At 27.3% G+C, this 21147-nt stretch overlaps 1 protein-coding gene across 1 annotated transcript in view; it reads right to left on the bottom strand.

The window, feature by feature from the left end:
* LOC107448939 (neuropeptide F receptor-like) overlaps positions 1–21147 on the bottom strand; it is a 193887-nt gene that overhangs the window by 162403 nt on the left and 10337 nt on the right. The window lies entirely within an intron of this gene.

The raw sequence follows: 21147 nt of genomic DNA, 5'->3' as shown, positions 1-21147 counted from the left end.
TGGACTTTGTCTATCGAATTAGAAGTGCACGAATTTTTGACCTGATACAGAACAATAAAACGTATTAACGTTAACATTAAATATATAGTATATTTTTGTAACATATATATAACGAATAATATGTTCTTATAATATAGTCACAAGCATAACTTCATTGCAATATAATTAATAATCACAAAAATTAATAATTTATAACACTATATAAAAAACAATTATTTTTTAGTAAAGTTTTAATATTTTAAAGTTGTCTAAAATATTGTTTAAATTTCTAAGGCTTGAGGGTACAGTAAATCACAAAAACTAGTTTTTTAACTCAATTTTTAGTGTACCAACCATGCGCATATAAGATACTTAAGACCTCATCTCCAATTTATTATTAACTGCGTGTAATTAATAATGCCCCATACGCTACAATTTTTCAAGTAACTCCAATTAGTATTTTTTTTATTTTGGACCTAATAATGATATAGAACATTAAATGCAGTAATTTTTTTATAAAACTGCAACAAAATCTATGTCAATGAAATCTAAATTATCTAATTCAATAAAAATACATCATGCAAGATTTTTGTTTTTTAAAAAACGAAACAGGCTTAACTTTGATGACTCTTGAGTGTTATATAAAGGAATCTTGAGTCTCATGTAAATGTAAAAACTGCACTACACTGTAAACTATTCGGTATGAAATTACTATAAGAAGTACCGGCACTCAGGGTGCCTTTACTTTTTACCGTAACATGATACAAAACAAAATATCTGTTATACTGTTATGTTTACAGTAAAATTAGCGTAAAATCACTGGATCACTCTAATTAAATAAATATTACTATAAAAATTACGGTATACTATCTTACGTTAAAATTGGATTTTACGGGTGATACACCCAAAGTGCTACTTTATGACGTAATTTGATCCAGAATTTCTCACAGAGTACGTCTATATAATGGGAAGTATAACATTTATTAATAGTCTCTGGTAAGGCAGGAAAAATATATCTATAGTGTCAGAGTGACAAAACAAGTAGGAAATTTGTTAAGTGTGTGACGCCATTTTGACGTAACTTACGACAGTAATCTTTTACCGCCTGGTCAGACGAATAAACTTGTAAGACCTTTCCGGGACACTTTTTTTTCAGTATTCAATATCGGATGTTTTGTATTACGTCGGTATAGTTCTGTAAACGCCCTCTGCTGAATACAATGTTTGATAAAAAAAATCCTTATAAACCGTATTCTGTGCTGTAATGAAAGGATTAACAATTTTTTTACATTGACTTTTTCAGCTCCAAATATCTTTTAATAAATCATAGATATAATTGTTAACTGTTAATGTATAATTAATATAGATATTTTGCGAAATATAATTGTTAAGAAAAAGTACACTAGAGTTTTAAAAACATAATATTTAATATTTTATTCTCAGAATAATTATTTAATAAAATTCTTTGCTTACACATACTTTATTTATATTGCAACGTTTTTCTTTTCTGGCTTAACCTTATATTCAGAACTGTTTGAGATTGAACTTGATCGACAAATTTTATATAACCAACCACTCTATCATAATTATTATTTTTAAATTTAATATTTAATAATGAATATATTCAAGCATTAATTAAATAACACTGCTCAGTAATTAAATTAAAATTTATTTAGAGAAGTAGTAATTTTAAATCCTTATCGATACCCGTGATGTATCAAAAACACTAAAAGCAAGCTTTAACTAAAAATAAAATTTAAATTTCTTTTACGGCCTTATAATTCTTGTCATAAGGAGTCAAAGGAAATGACAAGAGTCTTATCAGTCATTAAATACAACAAAAGGAATCTTTATTTCGGGGAAAATAATTTTCGTGAATGATGACAATAAAGAACATAACCTATTTAAAAAATAACATAATGTTTGTCAATGCTTTTAATGGACTAAGTATTGCTCTATATAGATTTAATTAGACCATAAGTAGACTGATTTGTTGTTGATTTTAATACAAACTGCTTAAATTGGCAATTTTTAGGAAAGTGAAGTTGTTTAATAGAATTTAATATATACCGTAGTAAGCTTACTAATGATAATGACAGTCATTAGGATTATAATATAATTAAATTAAAAGGTAATTAGTTTAAAAGTAGTTTTCCCCAAAGTTAAATACAACTGGCTAATGCTCAACATCATTCTTTGAAAACAATGTGTTTTCCACCAAAAGATAAAATAATAGAACATGGTAGAATACGCATTCTTTTAAGTCAAGAAATGTGCCAAGTATCATTTAACACACCAAAATAATATTCTTGTTTAATATTGCATGCATTACCACTTTTTCTGTAATAACAATTTAAGCTTAATTCTGATATTGCAAAATCTGGAGTTAACAGATTAAAAAACTTACAATTATGTTCCTAAATCCTAAAATATGAAGGAATCTTATTAATATAATATATATGTATANTATTTTGCTCTGGCTTTATTGATACAAATATAAAAAGCACTCTGTTCTGCGGATATAATCGTGTGGGCTGAAGAAAGGATTATATTTTTTTTTCCGGTTTTTTAATTAACATTTCATTTTTTTTTTTTTTTTTTTTTTTTTTTTTTTTNTTTTTTAAATAAAATATTGTTTGTTACTTTTTTTACTTAATATTTCCCACCCCCCTTTTCTTCATATGTCTATAATTTTTCTCTGTTTTATTCTTCATTTTGAACATAAACATTTTTATTCTTCATTTTTGTAAAATGACCGTATTGTATAGTAATGGGACATTTCTGGTAAAAAAATATAATTCTGGTTTACCAGAGCGATATATATGGTATTTAAACCATTCATATTGTAATTTTTCTGTTCATGTGGCAACAGTTTATTGGAAATTTAGATTTTAAAAATTATAGCTCTTATTACCACACATTTAGTAAAACATACAAAATTGAAAAGTGAATTTAACCAAACAAATGGTTTTTATGCCACTCCCTAAGGTATTAGGATAAAATTACTAAATTTTCAAACATTTTCTAAATTTTAAAACATTTTCTAAATTTTAAAACATTTTCTAAATTTTATCACATATTGTAAAACTATATTTCGTTTTTAATTTCTCCACAATTATTACCAAAGCATTTCCCCAGGAGCAGGGAAACAGGGTAAATTTTTCCATATTCTGGTAGATTTGACACCATATTTTTTTCTCATTCTAGGAATTTATTTCATTGAATTTCGCACAAAAAAAATTTATCAGAACACGGAAAATCTAAGTATCCACTTTTTACTTATATTTTTTTTTAAAATATGCATTTTTATCTTTATCTTAAAAAACTAAAAGAAAGAAAAACTATAATAAATTTCAATAAGTGCTCATGTACTGCGTTATTTTAAAAGTAACTTAATAGTATGGCAGAATATGAAACGTATTGGTGTTTTCTTTTCTTCGAAATATTGCAGCTTAATTTGCAATATGATCTTTTTTAAAGCTTTTTATAGACATAAAATATTAAGTAATAATAGAAAATAATTACATTCAAAGAAAAAATTAGGATCAGAAGCATCTATAACAAATATTGCAATCAAATTTCGAAGATATAAAGCAGCGTTAAAATTTTTCAGTAGTTTTTATCAAAATGAAAACTGTGAAACTACACAACTTATGATATTTTTGAATAACAGTCTCTTAGCTCTTTGAAACTTGGAACTTTAAAATGGCTTTAAATACAAAAATAAACAAAAGTATGCTGGTCAAAATAAATGTAGATGCAATAAAATAATTTTAGAAATTAATATGTTTTGAACAATCCGGCTCAAAACGATAAAATACAAGAGTTACATTAAAACAAATTTCATACCTAAAACATAAAGTTTGTAATATTAGGTGAACACTAAAAAGTAATTTATTTTTATAATAAATAAATGGCTGCTATTTTTATAGAGAGATTCACTCAACCTATTAGAAAAAAGCGCTTCGCATCTCAATCAATCTTTTCCAAATCATTAAATAATAAGAAATACGTCGCTATTGGGAAGAAATTCTTTCGAACAGTTCATTAATTAAAAGCCATTTTTATGAAATAATCCAAGCAATAGAAGTATTTTCAGAGTTTTTGTTAAAAAATAAGCTCATAACTAGAAAGTTTGAATCATGTCAAAAAGTTGTTTTTTATTTATGTTCAACTTTAATAAAGATTAATCGTTTAGTACCTAACGTTTACTAGTTTTCCTCTAACTAAGAACAATTGTCTAGTACTCAGGTAAGATAAAATTAAGTATTTTTCTTCATATAAAACAAGAAAAGCTTTTTCATAACATGGATCGATGATTGCTTGTTAATTAAGCAAATAATAATTAGTCTAATTTATTGATGGCTGTTTTCTAAATCATCGCCATTAGTTAAAGAGGTAATGAAATAAACTTCATTGATTTCTTCATCAATCATAAGCAATTTCAAGTTTGGCTGTTTCATAAGTTTGCAATGAAAAATTATTTGCCGTAGCTACAGTTAAAGAAATTTTGGTATTTTTTAAATTACTAAAATTTTAATCTTTCACACATTCAGCTATTGCTCATTTTGAGGTTTTTATTAAATTGTTTATTTTTTTTTCAAAATTCTGCTATAACAATAATTTCATTCTTAATTTTACAATTGCAATATCAAATACTTTTTTGTTTGTTGTTTTTGTTTGCTTTGTCTGTTATCTGAATTATCCCCATTAGTTAAAAACCTAATGAAAAATAAAATTTCTTGTGATTTCTTCATCAATATAAATAATTCCTAGTAGGGCTGTTTCAATAGAGTTTAATCGTTCAGTACTTAACGTTGACTAGTTTTCACCTAACTAAGAACATATAACTCAGGTAAGATAAAACTAAATATTTTTCTTCAAATAAAACAAGAAAAACTTTTTCATAACCTCGACCGGTGATCACTTGTTAATTAAGCAAAATAATAATTAGTCTAATTTGTTGATAGCTGTTATCTAAATTATCTCCATTGGTTAAAGAGTTAATGAAATAAAATTCATTGATTTCTTCATCATTCATTAGCAATTTCTAGCATGGCTGTTTCATGAGTTTGCGATGAAAAATAAATTGTCATATTTACAAGTAAGAGAATTTTTGACTTTTTTTTAAATTGCTGAAATTTTAATATCTGACACATATTTGTAGGTGAACAATTAGTCATTTTGCCGTTTTGTTAAACTGTAATATCTTTCTGTCAAAAAGATACTAAAACAATAATTCCAATCTTAATTTTATAATTGTAATCTCATATACGTCACTTAAATTCTAAAATTTATATTGAAACAGCTGCTGTTGACCCAGGGTCGAAACCTAGCTGTGGCTGGTTGAAAGAAATTCTGCTCCCGGTTCGCCCCAACCGCAGTGCCGGCGTAAAATATCCTCAGTGGTAGACGGATCATGAATTAGAATCCCTTTTGCGTCGGGCTAGCCGTGGGAGGTTTTCGTGCCTTTCCTCTCCATGTAACGCAAATGCGGGTAGTTCCATCGAAAAAGTACTCCACAAGTCTAGTTTGTCCCAATACTTGATCCAGAAATTACCTTGTTTTCTAAGCTGGGTTCCAAATTACAAGGATATGGAGTTGAGCATTGATAGTCGTAAGCAAAGAATTGGGACGGCTGCTCATCGCCGTTTATAAAATAAAATTAAGAAAAAGTTTTAATAATTTGTCAAAATGAATACCGTCAAAAGGCAACAACCGAACTACAAAAATATTTGCTGCATCAAGCTTTACTCCACGATCTGAAAAGTGAAATAACATGAAAAAAGTTCACCCATGTAGCTAATAATTCATAGCACCTTCAATTGTGGATGGAAATTTCTCTTTATTTGTTATATTTTCATTTCCATTATTAATGCTTAAAGTATTAGTTGTTATTATTAAGACCTTCTTAATTATGTCATTTAAATTATACAATGAGTTTTAAGAACGAGTTGTGTAAACTATGTTTATGTTTCACTACTTATTTTTTCATTTTCTGAATTTTACACATATGTAAAACAAATATTAAATGTATATTGTGTATAGTCTAACATGAACTAACATTTTATGACTAATATAACAGGAAACAACTATATACTCCTGATTTTACAGCAACTTGGAAAAGTTTGGAAAAATTATGCATCGTGCCATACTTTGGCTTTTTTAATAATTGTTGCTCGTCGGACAAAATCGTCAATCTTATCTTCTAACTTTTGGCTAATTATCGCTGCTTAATAATGCTTTCTGGAAAATGTCAAATCTTCTTAGCAACACTTTTTATAAGTTTAATATTACAATTTCATAAAAAATACAAAAGTCACTTTGAGGCTTAGCTTTTAATCTTAACAAATACATAAATGTTATAAATTTAAATTGTAAAAACAGATATAGTTAACGGAGTGCCAGTTTTAAAAAAATATTATTACTTCTTAGTTGTTAATTAGCAGTAGTTAATCATCACAAAATTGTAACCTATTTAAGAAACAATAACGATAAATAACAGGTACGTTATTTGTTGGAATGCTGCAATTTCTTGGATCTTAAACGCCTTTTAACGTATAGAACGTGAATCAGTAACTTTTCATTGGTATGGAGATAACCATATGTTACACAAACACACACCAAAACCTTGATTCTATACCCCGAAGAGAGCATTTATCGGTTAAGGTTGTAAGACAAGACAATTAATATTATTTTATTTTATAACGATCGCTGAACAGCTGACTAAATTTTTTTTTTGGGGGGGGGGAAGGTTTGCTACTACTAATGTTCAACTCCGTTGCCCTGTAATTTTGAACCCAATCCAGAAGACAAGGGAACTCCTGAATCAAGTATTGGGAGAAATTTGCCTTCGTGGAGGACTTTTTGAGGGAACTAAGCAGCATTTGAGTTAAATAGAGAAAAAACCACGAAAACCTGCTACGGTTATCCCACTCGCAAAGGGATTCTAACCCATGATCCGTCTACCACTGAGGATATTTACATCAGCACTCTGATCGATGCCACCGGCGAGCAGAGTTCTTTTCAAGCAGCCGTAGTTGAGTGTCGAACCTGGCTCACTTCGTTGGAATGCAAATTCTTATCCCCTGAGCCATATAGACTTCTTCAGTTCAGGCATTATGATTTGAATGGCTCTTGGAGTTATTTGCCAATTTTAGTAGTTGTTGTGGCGCACCGTTGTATAATTTTGTCTCTTTTTTGTCATAATTACTTTAGGATTCTTCGTAATTTTCAAGAAAATTATATAATGTCGGTTGCCTTATGGTACACTAATATGCCATATGTGCTTTATTCTGATTTGTAAAGAACTGCAAAAAAAATTAATTGTATCTATAAGATGTGCAGTCCCATTTAAAAATCCTAGTGTATTTAAAACAATGAAAGCGCCTAAATTTTAGCAAAAAGAAAAAAGAAATGATAAATAAATTTTTCAGTTATTCCTTTGAAACTTATTTACTGAATGAAATGTTATTTAATGATGAAGAAAAATCTCAACAACAATTTTTTTTTGTTGAACACTTGTTTTTGCTTACAGTTATGTATAATAGTAGCAAATATGAAATTTATCTTAGAATTTAAAAAATAAATTGATGATATGTTTGAATTATTTTTTTTTTAAATAATGTATTTTTTTTTCTAAAAAAGAGAAAGAATCCTAATGGTATCAAAATAAAGGAACTGATGACACCAAAGTAAAGAAACATGGTGAAATCGATGTGAAGGACCATTTGTGGTGCACTACCCAAGAACGGAAGTGACTAATCGCGTGATAAACAAGAATTAGGTGAGCACCGAATTAAAGAACGGAAAACTTTAGAAATTTAAAACAAAGTGGTCCTGTTCCTTCAAAGAAACCTGTTTCATTTAGTAAATTCTCATGTTTCTCTGTTCTGCATGTTTGCAAACTGAACTGCAAACCTACGATTAATCGCTGAATACACTCCAGATATTTTAACACCTAAAGGCATTACTTTCATCCAATATTACTTTTTTTGCATGTACAGACTTTTCGTAATTAAACTCTCCATGCCGAATATTGTATGAGTCAAAATGGCATAGAATTTTGATAACATCCCAGAGCATGATTTACTAAAATTGCAAGAATTTATTTAAAAAAAACACAATTTCTTTAAATTAGCTTTGTCTCTTAAGTTCTGCCTTGTGTTTAATGAAATGGATTCCGTCTGCTCATAGCTTGTTTTTCACTTTTATCAGAAGCGTCTTCTGCACTTAAATTTCTTCTTAACCCTTCAAGGCAAAATTTTGATTCAACATATTTTTGCGTTTTACGCTATTTTGAATAATTTAGGTCAACATAATTAAAATTATTATTTTTAGCATTTTAATAATTTAAGGTTAAGAATACAGCAGGAAATACCCATGTTTCTTTTTCTGCGTTAAAGATTAAATCTTTCAAACAAGGCTGACCTCCAAACGATATTCTTTTTAATTTTTACTTATTGCAGTTGCAGTTATTTAGATTTAAAACATGCAGTTATTCATCATTGAAATTTCTATAATTAACTAAATAAACTATTGATTAATTTTTGAATATGAATTTAATAAAAAAATCAAACTTCTTTTTTGGATTTCATATTTTAGTACAAATATAATTAAGATAGTTAAAGAGATTTTTTCTGTAACTATTGGATTTCTTTTATAATAAAAAGTAGCAAAATATATTTTTCTAGGTATTAGAGCAAAGTGCTTTTTACAAGTGGGCGTCTTTTTCTCCCAAAATTTATTTGAATTGCCTTTTCCTTTTGAATTATGAAATCTTCCAAATAATTGAAAAACTGATTTTTGTTATTTTCTTAGATAGCAAACCAAACATATTTTTAATACTTTAAAAGTTTTCAAAAGCACTATCATTCAGGATTATTTAAGTTGTATGAACTTTAGATATAAAGTCTACGTTTTACTTATTTATTTTCATCTTCATTTCAGAAGTTAACAAAAAGTTAGCAAAAATTTACAAATTTATCAAGTTAATAAAAAACAAACAAGCCACGATATATATCTTTAAGATTTATGAGATTGTAATAGTTTATTTACAATGTTTCAACCGTTCTTGTAATATAAGTAAAGAATTTAAAATTTTTAATAAACTCTCTAAATAAAGTTGCAGAAAAACTAAATTAATAATTATTTGTTAACATTTCCGTGAAATGAACAAAACATATTTCAAAAGTCCAATATTCAAGTACCTCTGTAAACCCTATAACCCTAGTTTAATCATTGGGTGTAACAAAAGACAAGCTAGTGGAAAAAGTTATTCCGCACTTTGTACGTACAGAAAAAACAAAGAGTTTTAAAAGATAAAAATCATTATGGCAAAATAATCAATGAAGTAAATAACCCTAAAAATATCATTTGAGTTTATTTTTAAAACTTTATAAAGGGAGTACAGCTTAAAATTACAATTTGGGTTATTAATAAATTAAGTTTCATGTTCTACAAAAAATATTATACTGTATCTAAGATTATACCTCATGAAATTTTTTTAGAACATGTAGAAAAATTTTTGAAACTACTTTGCAAAATATTCTTTATTGTTCTAGTCTTTAATATATCAAATGACAAAATTACTACAGATGACTGAACAGCCTAATTTAAGGCATGTAAATTTAATTATTTATAATTAATATTAAAATGTGAAATAAAAACTTATTAATTCTTATAATTGAAAGTTGATGACTTTATTTAATTCAAATTTCTTTAACAACAAATATTTTAAATTTCATAATCAAAAAGTAAAAGCAAACAGAAATCTAGTTAACTTATTTATTGCTTTTCTTGCTAATTTTATCGTATAATATGTTAGTGTTGAAATTAATATAAAAATTCTGCATTTGAGTCATAAACTATTTTAAATCACGAAAATAAGATAATATTGCCTTTATCGACTCACGATAATTGAAAATGTAACGTTTTATAAAAACTCGAGTGAAACAAAACTATTTAAAACCTTAATTTTCCGGACGAAAAATGTCTTGAAAAGTTTAATTAAAATATTTTTCATAAAAATACCAATTTTCTGGTATCTTAATGCAAATTGAATTGAAAAATCAAGATGTGCGAAATTAAAGTTACATTTTCGAGCAATAATTGAAACTATCTTTTGAACGTGTGAAAATTAATTTTGAAAATTATGTTATTTTAATGTAGCAGCAATGATTTTTTTTATAATTAAATGGCCGCTAAAAACATTTGATAGTCATTTTACAAAAGAGCATTTTTCATTCATACTGACATAAAAAGCAAGCAAACAGAAAATTCGGAGCTAATTAAAACTACAAAGAGAATGTTGAAAGTTAAATTAGTATTTTTATTTGAAATTGACTTTCAAAGTTCTCTTGTTTTTTTTCAAACAATAATTTAGCTAATTGATTTATCGAAACACTTTTTTAATCCAATTAAAAATATTTTAATTTCTAATTCTCAAAATTAAAAAGACGTTTAACGTATGTTTATTTCCTTTTTAACTAGTTTTGAATAACTTGTTTTTCAAAAGATTAAAAAGAATGAATTTATGGTTGTTTTTTAATTCTATATATTTACCATCCGTATATATATATATATATATAATCAAATGTCTGAATAACTTTCATGGAAACAACTGCAGCTTTACTGCGTAAATCAAACGAAATAAGTTTTAAAACTTATACAGTATGGTCGANTCTTCTATACATTTTTATATATTTTACCACATTTATCAAACTTTATCATGCAAAATAAAATAATATTTATAGTTAATTTTACCAAAATTATTACCAAAGTGCTTCGGTAAAAATTACTGAGTGGTTTGGTATTTCCGCAAAGTTTCAAACAAGGTAAATTTTACCATATTTTGCTAGTTTTGACTCTTATTTTTTTCAGTGAAGTTAGGGTTCGAACAATTCTCAATATCAAAACAACCAAAAAAAGATTGTTCTTGGTGGGTAAGCACTGGGGAAGTTTTATATTCATAGAATCAAAACTTATGTTCATTTCTGTACCTTTATTTGTACTTTATTTATGTTCTTTTTGCCTAATTCCGTGAAAATCTTACCAAAGTAACTTCAGTAAATGTCACAAATTCCCCCGAGAAAGACATAGAATAACTTCAAAATGTTTAGTTTGCTCGACTAAATAATTGATTTAAACTCTAAAAAAGCACTTGGATGATTAAAAACTTGATATTAATCTATTCACATTATTCCGTTTTTGATTTAACCTTTTTTTTAACGATTTTTTTCTCTTCTTGCATTGGGCACCGTATGTCTTTTCTGGTGGTTTTAAACTAATGATTAAGAGGAAAAAAAGAAAGAAGATTAATGTAGTTTCAAAACAGTGTAACTAAGATAAGTGTTGACGGTAAAGTATTTAGCTCAATCTAATGTTTGCCTTCCTAGTTGTAGCTTCAAATGTGTATCGAAAATTCTGCGATATAATGATGGAATCACTCTCTGTTGTTCTTAGAAAATAACCCAAGTGGAGTATTGAGTGCCTTCCTATATTGGTATTAAAATATTCGGTCCAATTCGATAATTGTTTCTGCTCACGAAAATTGTTGAGGTCTAAAACTCGAATTGAAGTTGATACTACGAAATAAAATCCATTCTTCAATCAAACATCTCACAATAAAATCGAACCAAAATTCACAGCTATACAATGGTATGCAAAAGTCTCCGACGTGTTTATTGATACTTTAATTTGTTAGTAGCGTATTGTGTGTATTCCAATATTGGTATTAAGATATTTTGATCAATTCGGAGATTGTTTGTGTGTACGAAAATTGTTGGCGTACGAAAATCGAAATAAAGTGGATGCTACGAATCCCTTATTTAATCAAGCAGTAAAATTAAAACAAAATTCCCAACATACAATGGTAGACAAAAGTTTCCGACCTGCTTATTGTTACTTTAATTTATTAGCAATAAAAAAATAATGTGAAAATTATTTATCTTTCAAAATAGTTTTATGTTTTTAATATAATACAGATAGTCTTAATATGCATCTTTTAAAAGATTAATAGTTCTTTTTAATATTATATTTATATACATAAACTATAAAAATTGATTGGAAATATATTTGTCCAAGATTTTTGCACTAATCTGGTAATGTCATGTGTCAATTATTGACGTAAATTATGTGCACATTTAGCAAGAGGAAGACAGAATATCTTCCAAAGTACACATAGTGCAAAGAAAGACTTACATATCCTTGGAAAAAGCCTTAAAATATTTTTAAAAATTTCATAAAATGTTCAAAAGAGATGAAATGTCCTCAAAAATTATCTAAAATATCAGCGGTTGTTTTAAAACTTAATTTATGGAAAGACGAGCAGGATTTTCTTTACGTTACATGACAATTTGAGTTAGTCATGAGTTAGTCCTAGTACCTACCAACCAACCATATGAAGTTTTGTTTTAGATCCACTCCAAATAAAGCATGTTTTATTTTAATTAAAAGCGTTATTTTAATTGAATATCATCAATTCAGATGGATTCTTAAAAGAATATGATTTATATTTTTTAATATTTTTTCTTTAAATTACGATACATCTTTCGAAAAAAAATATACAGAATATTGAATGATGTTTTCCCCAAAAAGCGAAAGACAAAAATAGATCTTATAAAAATACCTGTGCAATAAACAAGCGCATTCGTTTTCTTTCTTTTGCGTGTTCTTGTGTACTTAATCCTCTGAAACTGTCACTGTGTGTCAAATGGAAATGGAAGAAAAATAAATCGTTATTCGGCTTCAATTTGAATCATTGACGCCAATCACGAAAATGTTACGAAATCTATGATTTCGAATAATTACTGCTGCCGCTTTTGATATATTATTACTTTTGATTCAGCTGAGCTCTTCAGGAAGCAGCCATGTGGTTTTGTCATTAGCTGTTATCTCTTTTCCCAAAGAAAATAATTTTTTTTTGTTGGAACTTATATCTACAACAAGTTGAATGTTGTTGTTTCGCTTAAAAAAGTTTAAAAAAAAGAAGAAAAAAACTTTTTTCTTTGCTTGATACTTACTTAATTAAATATTATGAGTCAACATTCCATCCAAAGGGTCAGCTTTCCATTAAAAATAATGTAATATTATCACGATTCCGCTTCCTGAGTGCAACTAAATTTTCTTAAGGGGCTATTCCTAAAATAGAAACTTTCTCAGAAAAAAAGAAAATTCATAGGGACGTAGGGTTCCTTAATGCACAATAATTAAGTAGAAGAATTAAAATGGACCGAATGTTTTTCTTCACCTATACCTTTTAATATCTATAAAACATAAAAGTTAAATATGGAAGAAAAAATGCCAAGCGCAAAACGATCACGATAGAAAAGCAATATGTAACCCTATAACGAGGACTATCTCCACTAATGTAAATTTCCAGTAGATTAGTTATCGAATTTCTATGTCTTTATTTATAGTTTGTTCAATTTCATATCAATTGCTCGAGTATAATATGACCAACTTATGTGTATGATTATATTTCTTGTTGTGGAGAAAGTCAGATAAAACCGGTTCGTTAAGGTTTTGTATTTTTTCATAAACAGAGAGAGAGAATGAGAAGAAAAAGTTTAAATTTTTATTTGATTTTTAAAAATTATTTAAATTTTATTTGAGTGGCAAATTATACCTTTAGTTCCAACAATAAAAGCTATTTTTTTGTAAAAATAACTATAATTTGAAGAATAAATTAAATATTTTTTGGAAGTATGCTAATATCCGTTTTTTTTTCCAACATTTTCGGACAAAACCGGTTATGTATAGAAACAATGAAAAATACTTTTTCCTCAACTGAAATATTTAATTATAGCAACTAATTAATACGATGATCCCCTGTGCAGAAAAACTTGAGGAGATTTCAAAATAAAAGGACATGAGAAATTAATTTGGTACTACTCACCTTAAATTAAGTTAGTTGATCAGAGGAATCGTAATCAAAACAAACATTTACTATTTTCCTCTGCAATGCTACGAGATTCGTGTGTCTATCTTTTATTATTGAAACTAAACTGCCTAAGCGTTCGGAAATTTTGACTCAGATTATTGTGGAATATAGCTACCCGATCAATTACGACTAATGCTTGATTTTAGTCGTTAGTGCCATTTAACAAAAATGTTTACAGATTTTAGCACTAAGCATTGCATAACAGTTGAAGAGACAGTTGAGATGGGCTGACAGGGTGGAGTCTGATTTTCTTGCAATTAATGAAAAGAATAGGAGATCAAAGATAAATCGGAAGTCGTTATGGAGAAATCTTCAGAGGAAGACAATAGCCCACATTGGGCTGTCTAACCAACCATGATAATGATCCGTATTATAATTTCTATGTCAACATAAGACTGAGTGATAACTACAATTGAGAATGTGACAACTAACCTCGAATTGTAATTAAATATCTCCTTATTTGTTAAATATCCGTACAAGTAATTTTGTGTTAAGCATTTGGTAATTTGCGATGCTCAAAATATTCACAAAATTGATAATCAATGGTTTTAAATGTTTAATAACATAATGCCTTAACCTTCTGTATTACAATCAAGCAAGTATGCGAATTTCAGAAACTTTCTCTTACCTATATATTTTCATACCTAATAACAAGGGGGAAATGTTTTGCTGCAGGGAAAATTTTCAACTACGACTGCTACCACCACAGGGTTAATGATAAGATATTAAAGCACATTATTTTGCAAATTTTTCATTACAATTAAAACAAAGCTATCTGAAGAATAATTATAAACCTTTAAAAAAAACTTTTATATTACAGAAAATTTCTGGCAAAGTTGCAGAGATTATTCATATGCTACAGAAAAAATACGTTGACAGAAGTTTTCTGTAACAAAACAATAAAGAAAGTATTTGTACTCATCAGATATTTTCCGGAAATTAAGACATGTCAGAGGAATTTGGCATGAAGGTACCCTCTAGTTTGAATAATAAAACAGATTTCTAAAATTTGGTTACATTTTAATTATTCAATTTTCTGCATCATTTTTCGCGATTTATGAGGTATCGAAGACCATCAGGTGTGAAAGAATCTTTGTAGAATTTTCCTTTCTTTTTCATCGTTATGTTCAGACGTTCCGAAGCGGGATTCAAACCCGGGACCTTCCTGGTATGAGGCCAATTTCTAGATCTCCATACAAGCTAGACGTCTTCTATTTTAATGCATTAAATTATTTGTTGCCGCTTTGATACCGAAATTTTTAATATTCGATACTGAAAAAATTTGCGCCCAACAGATACAATCTGATGCAATTGATGCACATCAAGTGTTGCAGGTTTTATTTGATAATAGAAAAAATGTCTCTTTTGAAAGATTATGATGTAATTTAGGTGTAAATTTCTGTAGTTTTAAAGAGCAGAGATTTTTTGAAGGAAAGTAATATAATTATTATCTTCTTTAACAAAACATTTTTACAATATAAACTGAGGTGAACGTGTTTGATTGTACTCAAAAAATATGTTTTCATATTACTTATCTATTTTATTTTATTTTACTATAATGATAAACTGGAAAAATGTATTCTTCAAAGGAAAACACGTGATAAAAACATAAAGGAAAATTTATTATATAGAGTAAGCGTGTGTTATTTGCAAAAATGATAGCAAATTTAATATCATATTATGCATTTGACACGATATGATTTTCCATGAAATTAATAAAAATACTATTACAGTTACAATTTCATAAAGTAGTTTGGAAAATAAATTGTATAAATGTTTTAGCCCATTAAACATTTATTTATAATATTCGAAAAAAAATTTGCATTGAAATATATACCCTTAATCTTTTAAATCTTTCCATTCAAAGATACGAATATTTTAAGTAAAATTAATGTTTCTAATTGAATTTTTTTATCCCTTGTAAAAGATAATAGATGCATGCATTACTAAAGAAAAATCAATTAAATAAAAATGTGAATGAAGAATTTCCGTCAATATCATCTGTTACCGTTAATGAGAATTCCTTAGTTTTTATCTTATAGATATGGTCTTCCTGTTTGTTATTTTCTTTTCAAATACATCAATTTCGCATTCTGGCTAATTGAAGTAAAGGATGAAAAATCTCTTAAGCTTTTATTCTAAAGTACGTAATGAATCACTTAGAAAAAATATCTTTTTGTATATACGCAAGCAATTTTGAGAATATGAGATATAAAGGCAAAATTTTAAAAATATGTTGTTTTTTTCCTAATTTATTTTTTTTAAATTTTCGTGTTTCAAGTACTTTTTTTCACGAAATAATGCATTGCTTCATTTTCTTTAGAATATTCATATTTGGTTGTAAAGTTATCATCATAGTTTTTTTATTTTTCAATGATTTATTTCTGGTTAACAAATACCCGCTGCGTTAAAGAATATGAAAATGCACAATGCATAAAGAGAATCATGTAGCTTTTATCTCATTATGATGCTCGTCCCGGTAACTATTTTCTTGGAAAAGACATCAATTTTACAAACTTGAAATTAAGTATAAAAATCTTTTACGTCTTTTAATCTAATGTACAGTGCTCCAAAAAAAGGAACACCTGAATAACTTTTGGTCGAATGATCGGATCTTTAAGTTCTAGGACACAATTTTGATGGTTCAAGCGGATGACTTCAAATATGCTAATTATTAAGCTCATACGATATTTTAAGTAGAGAAATAAGGCACAAAAACGTACTTTGAAAAGGTACCCGCAATCTGGGAAATATGGTTCTATTAGTTACGTCAGGTTAGCGCTCCAAAATTTTTACCCCTAATGTTAATTTTACTTTTTGCGTATTTCACCATATCTTGAGATCTTTTCAAGTGAATGGAAAAAATTTTGCACGCAATTATAAAATTCATTTATTCAATGATAATTCCATGCAAAAAATAAATTTTAGTTAATATTTATTATTTTTCATTTAATTAATTTTTATTTTTTACCAAATAAATTTTGAATTGTGAAGTATTCAATTTTTTACATCATTTTAAGGTATCAAATTTTACAGCAAAATACAAAATTTGCCCGAAATCGGTTGAATAGTTTTTGAGAAACAGAATTTTAAAAAAGTCGTATATTTAAATCTCAATTTCTCAGGAACTATTCAACTGATTTTGCACAAATTTGAATTTTGAAAAAAATTAGACGATTACGATTGAGTCTTAGTACGTGAAAATCCAATCATTAAATCAAAATTTATGCAATGTGTCCCATTTTTACTATGATTAATATTGAGAAAATGACATAAAAAATAAATAAATAAAATAAATTTAAGAAATTGTTTTCTAAGTTTCATATTTCAAATATTTTTCACAAGACATTATCATATTTTTAATTTTCTCTGGAATCCTTGTATATTTTATAAAATCATTGTCATAAATTTTCAATTTGCAACGCTTTATTTCTAGTGTCAACTAATATCCGTTATATTAGGTAATCTGATAAATTACAGTTTTTATCCAAAGCGATTTCCTTTTTGTTTATCTTTCTGCATCATCAAATCCAAAATCCCTTGTTTTTCATCAGAACCCAATCTGAATTCAATTTTCAGCAAATTTATAAAAATGCAAATTGCGTTTGGCATTTACCAGAATTCTCTATATATTTCCTATTTTTCTATCTTTTAAACAAATTCAATTTCATCAAAATGTTTCAAACATCTTAACATTATTACTTAAAACACATTTAAAATTTTATTTTGAATACGAATCATGCCTTCTACTGTAAATGTAAGTCTCAAATCAAACTACATGAATGCAAAAGAAATATAACACGTTAATTATTCCATCTTTTTCTAAGATATATTCTAATAAAATAAATAATTTAATGAAAATCTTACTTTAAAGATTTTTGTATAAGATTATTAAATTAAAGATACATTTGTCATCAAGCAATTCAAATTTAACCTTTAAAGTTATCCAAGCTTATGCTTAAAGGCTTAAAATGATTGTACCAATGTATCATTTTCATTAAACCATGTACCAGTACCATGGTGACAGTATTGAAACTATACCATATAGAGAACAAAAAAGAGCAATATAGGTTTTAAACAATAAGGATAAAAATTTAAATTAAATTATTGATTTATTAAAAAGTAAATATCATGTAAACACTAAAAGTAATTTTTATTGCTCGTAAGGTTTCTTTAACGTAAATAGATTTTTAATTCATAAACAATAATATCGAACTTTAAATGAAGACAGAATTATTCGCAAGTTGCGTTGTATCTTTTGTAGACACTAATAAAAATTAGTTTGAACTAGTTAAATAACTATTTTATTTATTATTATTTTACCATATTCAAACAAAACAGTCAAATAACCATAAATTAACTGTTATTTAAACTGTTAGCTATGAAAAAAACCGTTTATTAACTATTTTCACCAAATACGGTTAAGCAACCAGAATTTTATCGCACCAACTAGACCCATCTAGTAGAATCACATGATTCCTTGCTGGTGGGTACATGTTATAGTCGGGCTAATCAGTCAATCTCATGACTGAAAAAACGGGGCTTCAAGTCCCAGTTGACACCACAATATTTCCCCATTACATTTAACACATGAAGAGCTTCTAGTGTCCAGCACTTCCCAGTTTGGGAACCTGGGCTGTTAGAATGCAATACTCTTGTTCACGCAAGGATGGCAGCACTATAAAGCTGCTAAACTATCTCCTATGTCCAATTAAACTTCTTTGTTACGGTTTTGAAGGCATGCTAGATGTAAATTGATAAAAATTCATATAGTTTCGGATTCATGGTTTATTAACCATACTAGTTGTAAACTGTTTCAAAACCGTAAAGTTAAAAAATTTTCTTTACCATAAACTTGAAGGTTAATTGGATGGACAGACTGATACAGATTACTTTACCATAATTTTAGAAGAAAAATTATAAAAGTGTACGTGGAAGTTTCAACTTAATTTTAATTTAGTTTCATGTTAATTTTAATTATATATTCTCTACTTGTAGCTCATTTTAATTGCCTTTGCGGCAAACACGAATCTTAAAAATATTTTTCACAAAATTATAGTATATTGAACAAACAATGCAATGCGTTTAGCACTTAATTATTCAAAAACATATATAATTAAAAATTCCTACCCATGGTAAAAACTACAATACTTACACTAACTCTGTTCAATTTTCAAGCACAAGTAATGATGATTTCAAGAATATTTGAGTCTGGTGTTTTCGCAAGTCTCTAAAAGTCTTACACTATCATTCATGCTCGTGTTTAATTTAACAATTTTTTATTAAATATTTGACAGTTAGTTTAAAACTTGCAGAATATTGTAAAAATTAATATGCATGCGCTAATTTATACATTTTTGGAGAATTAAATCGCAAGAACAGAACTTTTTAAAAGCATAATCTTTTCCCAATATTTTGTTATCTGATAATGTTTTAGAAAAATTGCATATTTGAAAACTAAAACAAGGTTTAATATTAGTGATATAATATACCTTACATGGATTCGATTAATGCAATAAAAAATTAAGGACATTTTTTAATTTACCCGCTTAACTCTTATAAACTACTGAATCATTATTAACCAATTACACAAAAATAAAATTTACTTACATATAAATAACAATAAAATTATTATAGATTTAATTTCTGAAAAGATTGTGAAATTCAATAAAATTTTGAGATATTTTCTTACTGGTGCTATTTCTACTTTACTTTCTTGCAGAAAAACTACATATTATTTACACCTTAATGTAAAAACGCAATGCAATTTTTAATGAAAATCCCAATTAACATTAAAAAAGAGGGAATGTTTGTAATGCCTGTTGGTGTAACGTAAATTGAATAAATAACGCACTTTGAACAATTTTGGTTATTCATTACATTTTAAATATAGTTTAACAATGTATAAAATATTATAATGATTTCTGCATTCAATTTTCGAAGCAAAATTTCAGTGCTGCCTTGGTTAGCTAATTCACCAGATCTTTACCATCTTGGAGGGTAGTCGAGAAAAAACAACAATAAGTTGCGCCGACAACAAAGCTGAGCTAATGAGGAGCATTAAGTTTGTTTGAGCTAATGTAGACAAGAAAAAGCTTGTTTATTCTATGCTAGACCGCTTATATGCAGTGATCAAAACTGAAAGCGATGCTACAAAATATTAAAAAAAAATTTTCCCCATTTATAATTGAATTTTTGTATTCATAATTAAATAGTCTAATATTTTAGACCACATAAAATTTTATTCTAATATTTTGAATTGTTTTTAAAATAAATTGTTGAATTAATTCATACTTCATTTTAGTTTTTTAATGCTTAAAAATGACGTAAAATGACTCAAGACACATTTTAATGAAGAATTTTTTTATTATTTTAATATTTTGAATCAGAGCTTTATAAGTTTTGGCAAAGAAAAATTATAAAGAACCACAAAAAATTCCAAATGAACGAAAGCAAATAATAGTTGGAATAATCACTTTAAAAATACTTTAACACGTTCACGCCGGGAAAAGTGAAAATACTGGTACGGGAAAAGAGAAAATACTGGTAGAAGAACTATTTCAATATTAGTTAATATTCGGGAGGAGTTAATCTATTCTCAACAATAACAATTCACTGCAAAGAAATTTATCACGGCGAAGAAGCAGTTCAATATAAAAATTGCATCCGTTAAAAACAATTGGTAGTTATGGATTTTTATTATTCCCTGAAAAAAACTGAAAAATGAAATTTATTGTTACCAGTTTTTACTCCGGTGCGCTGCCAAGATGAGACAATTTAGCGTGACCCACCGGTGGGTCACCCCGGCGTGAACGTGTTAAAACGCAATAATAGCATGCAAATTCAAATAAAAACTCCAAATAATTTCCTGATACAGCCCTAAATCATGTATTAAATGCTATTTGAAAAATACTTGCAAAATACAGAATTCAGAAAATATTGAAAATTTATTACTCAAAAAATAGAATTTTTATTGTTATAAAATTTAATCCTTAAGTTTTAGTTTTTCTTTTAAACGTGAGCATTTAGGTTTCTAATTGGGAAAAAAATTCTAAAATTAAAGCAATCATTTGCAGTCAACACAGACGAAAAGAAATTGGTGACCTTTTTAAAGTAAAATTTAAAGCTAGTTCAATAATTTATGACTTGATAATTACTTTAAAATAGACATTATACACGGAGAAAAAAATTCTGATAAATTTACGTACTGTATGGTAATGACATTT

Source organism: Parasteatoda tepidariorum, chromosome X1 (assembly GCF_043381705.1).
Source record: "Parasteatoda tepidariorum isolate YZ-2023 chromosome X1, CAS_Ptep_4.0, whole genome shotgun sequence".
In the NCBI taxonomy this organism is placed as follows: domain Eukaryota; kingdom Metazoa; phylum Arthropoda; class Arachnida; order Araneae; family Theridiidae; genus Parasteatoda; species Parasteatoda tepidariorum.
Note: the sequence above shows the minus strand (reverse complement) of the source record. Positions and strands in the feature narration are given on the sequence as shown.